Genomic DNA, 5,241 nt, shown 5'->3' on the forward strand with positions numbered 1-5,241 from the left:
ATATGATATAATCAATTAAATTAATCATATATGTGATATAATTAATATAATATATTTGATACATTATAATATAAGGTAATATGAGAGAAATTTAAATATGATTCAAATACTAATTATATGAATGAGATTCATGTAATTCAATTTAATATAAATATGATTTATATTAAATACCATGAATAAGTTTAGAGAAATTAAATATTTGAATGTGATTCAAATATTAATTATATGAATTAGATTCATATAATTGAATTTAATATAAATGTAATTCATATTAAATACCATGTATTATTGAGAGAAATTAAAACTATAGGTTATATTATATTTGATATAATATAAAACTATAGGTTATGTGTTATATGGGATATAATATATAGTTTATATACATAATAAGATTTTTATTATATATATAATTATATTATTAGTTTAATTTTATTAAATTAATATTAATATTAATTAATTAAAAGGGAGGGAGTTAACTCTCTCCCCCTATCTTTTCTCTTATAACGATCGTGCAGAAAATGGGTGATCGTCGTTCACATTTGGTGGATCTAACTCTGCAGACTCTCTGGATTCACCCTACACAGAAAAGTACAAAGAAGAAAAAGTTCTTCTCCTTCCTTTTCTCCTCTCCATCTTCTTCCCTCTTCCAAAACCTTAAAGCAAAGCCCACACCTCCTTCCATTCTTAATTTCTTAGAAGAATACAAGAGGGTCTATTTGGTTCGTGTCCCTTTTGGAGAAGGAGATTCGTTCGTGACTTTGTTTGAGGGAGTTCTTGAAGAAAGAGTTCTTCAAAGGTGAGTTTTTCTTTCTCCCTTTCTTATAGAAAAGCATGCTATAAGTTTTATTTAGAATACATAATCTTTCTTTCTTTTAATTCTGCAATTCTATTTTTCTATGAAAAAAAAAATGGGACGATCCTCGCATTCCACTACGTAAACCTTCAAATGTTTTCCCTTCACCCACAACTCCTTCTGGTTCTTATCCTGAGAATAATGAGGAAGATCGTGTGGTGGTATTCAAAAGAGTTTTTTGCTGTGTTTGTAGAGGGTAATGATCGTGACATTGGAAAGGAACATCGTGAAGAAGGTTATTCCACGAGGATAAGTGCAATTTCTTCTTAACTTTCTCTCTATATACAAATTCATGTTTATAGGTAAATCTAATGTTTATTCCTTTTCTGTAAAATTTCTCTATTTTAGAGTTTTTTTTTTTTTTCAAAACGAAATTTATTGGCACAACGCAATTACTCGCTTCCATTAAGGATTCAAATCCTTCAATTGGTATCAAAGCCAGGTTGTATCTCTGTATTTCTTTTTTGAAACAAAAACTAGAGAAATGATGGGTGTTTACTATATTATGAATGTTGGTTTAAAAAAATAGATAATTCCAAGTTTTGGTACTTAGATTTATTACTTTAATGTTGATTAAAGTTGTAAAGGTCCATGGTTTTGGGCATTTAATTCTTGTTATCAAGTCTATAAGTCTATGTCGATCGTGGAGCAAAAGTTTCTGAAGAGATCGATGCAAATCGTGTTGACAATTGTGTCCTAAATCTCGTGGTTTGTAATGTATAAAACGAAATTCATTTATTTAATAAAATAAGGACTTATTTTATTTGAAATTTAGAATTGTATCACTCAATTCAATAAACAAGATTTTAGGTTATTTAATGTAACTTAAACATGTATGTGGTTGACATAAAAGTGGATCATGTTTAAGTAATAACCTAAATGGTCTATAGTATATGGATGAGGTTGGATACCTTATCCTCATAATACTACAAATACGGCTCACTTTGTAATTATTACAATAGGTTTAAAGTCTTATAAATCATTTGATCCTAATCGTTCATGTGGAGACATGTGAGTGAGATTATTTTATACAAATAATTTGTATAAGACCAAACCACAAAATGTTTAATCTTTCTTTATAACATCGTTACTTGAAAAGACTTACATTTCACTAGAATGACCATAAGTAACTTGACCTTAATCCTGAGCGAGTTTTGAACTGTATAGGTGAGAGTGGCCAGGTTCGCCGACTAAATATATCTACCATAGGAAAATGATGATTTCAAGTCTTTAATAATGAGAGCCTTCACCCTCTAACTAGCAAGAAAGGTGTCTAGTTTATAGTTGGATTATAATTAATTGTTCATTAGAAGGATCAGTGGTACTTAAAGAGTTTGATGTAACTACAGGATAAAATGGTTAACCCAACTGTAGTTATGAATAATTCGTTAAGGGTCGACTTACTATTGTTTGGTTATATTCATGGATACAGAAATATATCTATAATATAAGATTGCATTTGTGGGTCTTTAATAGAGTGATCGACAGTTAATGAATATTGGTTAATTAATTAAAAAGTTTAATTAACTAATTTCGTATCATTGGAGCTTCTAACTTGTAGGTTCATTAGGTCTCCTTGCTAGCTCACTAAGTATAAAACAAGGAATAAGTGATTTTAGAATAATTTGAATTGTTTAAATTATTTAATGAAAAATTTATATTAATGTGATTATATAAAGTATAATATATATTGATATATTATGGTTTAATTAATTATGAATTTTATTTATAATTAATAAGAGAGATAAATATTTGAATGAGATTCGAATCAACATAATATATATTGATATATTATAATATATAGTTAATTATAAATATGATTTATAATTAATACTATATGATATATGAGAATGATATATTTGAATAAGATTCAAATATTGATTATGTGAATATTATTCATATAAATATTATAAGTTAAAATTAATATGAATGAGATTTATATTAAAACTATAGGTTATGTAACAGAAAGTCATTTGTATAAGATTCAAGTGAAATTAAATATATGATATTTAATTATTAATTATCTAACTATTAATTAATTAATGTTATTAATTATATATGTATTAAATTTGATTTAATATATATATATATATACTAAATTAAATTAATACTCCCAAAAGGGAGTTAATTTTAACTCTCTCCTCCATAACACTTACACAGTGTGTGTGTTTATTCTCTCTTTTTGCTGTAAATGTTATAGTAGTCTATTGACACAGAAGGATATCTCAACCTCTCTTAATCTCAAGAAGAAACTTTCCCTCTCCCAGAAATCTTAAAAGGATTCCCACAATTCTGTATTTCTTGCCGAATAATAGTAGGGAAGTCTTCTTGATGGTGTTCTTGTATGTGAAAAGTGTCTTACGGTTTGTGAGAAGATTTGTTGTACGTTGAGTTTCTATAGAGGAGTTGGAGACTGTTTGGGGCTTGGAGAGGAAACTCAGTAAAGATTGTCTCCAAGGGTAAGTGTCTACTCTTCCTTTTCCTCTCTGTGCAATTTATTAGACATCACGCTTAGGCCGGTATGCTTATTTTGTTTATTTCTCTATTTTTGAGTTGTTTTCTAAAAGGAATTCACTGACATAAAGGCAATCACTCACTTCGACACTGAGATTCGATTCCTTCAATTGGTGTCAAAGCCAAATCATGTCTCTAAATTTCTTTTTGGAAACAAAAATCAGAGAAATTGTGGGTATTGTACTCCATTGTGAATGTTGGTTTACAAATTGGATGTTTTCAAACTTTGGCACATTAGATTTACTGCTTTAAATTGTTTAAAGTTGTAAGGACCCCTTGCTTTGGGCATTTAATTCATCTTATCAAGTCCGTAAGTCCGTGTCATTTGTGATGTAATGTTCTTAAGACGATCGGTACAATTTGGAGAAATAACGAATTCAATTTGAAGCAGAAATTACACTTTGCGCTAGAGCGTAATGGGAAAGTGTTGCAACGTTGCTCTTTACACTGTAACACAGAAAGGACAGTGTTGCAATCCTTCAACCGAGCGGTGTTACGCTGGTGCATTTTCCATACCAGCCTCGCAATGCTCCAATTGATCGTAGCAACACTAGAAGAATTTCCAGACCAGCGTTGCAGCACTCCAATCAACCATTGCAACACTCCGAGCATCAGGCACGTGCATTCCAAACATTTGCAAGGCCGTGGGTTCGAGGCAGTTTTAGCGCAGATGCAGTTTTTTACTTGTATTTTTTTTATGTAATTTATTTGTTTTTTTAATGAAGTAAACTAATATAAATGTTGTATTAATTTAATTTATTTTTAGGAGTGCCAATTTTTTGTCCAATTTTGTTGTTTATTTAATTTTATATATGATGTATAATTAATTTTATATGTTGCATAATTCACGCCATATTATCACACCCCACCACGAGCCCGCACTCCTGAGCCCGAAGAGAGGCATGAGGTACCACCCTTTTGTGATATCTACTGCCCATCCGAACCTCTTTACTATTACGCACAGTAAACTTTAAGTCAAGAAGATATCAACAACTGATTAAGTAGACCCATTTTATTACAACAATGTAACGTTTATACAACTCCAAGACTTAACTACAAAGTTTACAACAACAACGGAAAACCCACCGGAAGTGTAACTGTGGCTTGTGGAAGACCTTGACCTTAGCAGCACCCCACAACTCCTCACCTTTCGCTACCTGGGAAGAAAAACATGAAATAACAGAATGAGCTTCACAAAGCTCAGTGAGTGGTAAACAACTTCTAGAGTCTATTACAACTCATATAAACAAGCATATCATAAATACGAGATTACATTCAAACCTCAGCCTTAAATGAGTCGACTTTCAACTCTATCTACGCGCATGGTAGATAGCTAAACTGATAACTACTTAGAATGAGTATGTGGTCTACCTACACACGCGGTAGATAGTTAATTGCTACTAATCATGAACGCTTACTTTAATGTGTTTCCTTTTGTTCTCTATGTCTCCTATGTGCATATAGATCCCCGCTTATGGGCTCAGAAGCTAGGTCCATCGGTCCTCTGACCATCCCATACGAGGATCCTCTCATAGGCTCAGGAACAAGACATCGGCTGCCGCACGCGTTTCTCTTGGCCACACTTTGGCTTCCTTCAACGCCTCAAATAACCTCTAAAAGCTTCATGGCTAACACATGGCACCATACCAACGCATTGTCAAACACTTAGTCATTTTTGCCTTTGCTTCCAACGCATAGTTCCTTTTTGGCATTATACTTAACCCAATTTTTACTAGTTAAGGCTTATCTCAAACTACTCAAGGAAAATCTATTCAACACTTAGAAATTTCCTTCACTTCAACATAGAATTTAACTTCCACTTGCTTAAGAAAAATGGAAATTCGGGTTCACACATATAGTTTTTAAAATTTCAC

At 31.4% G+C, this 5,241-nt stretch overlaps 1 long non-coding RNA gene across 1 annotated transcript; it reads left to right on the top strand.

Moving 5' to 3' along the window:
- Window positions 1–531: 531 nt before the first annotated feature.
- Window positions 532–4,151, top strand: LOC150033756 (uncharacterized). Its single transcript, XR_016532499.1, has 3 exons — window positions 532–796; window positions 1,047–3,312; window positions 3,759–4,151. It is a non-coding gene; the product is annotated as an uncharacterized LOC150033756 (long non-coding RNA).
- The last annotated feature ends 1,090 nt before the right edge of the window (window positions 4,152–5,241 follow it).

This window comes from Benincasa hispida, chromosome 9 (genome assembly GCF_027475165.1).
Source record: "Benincasa hispida cultivar pf3 chromosome 9, pf3_genome.v1.1, whole genome shotgun sequence".
Classification (NCBI taxonomy): domain Eukaryota; kingdom Viridiplantae; phylum Streptophyta; class Magnoliopsida; order Cucurbitales; family Cucurbitaceae; genus Benincasa; species Benincasa hispida.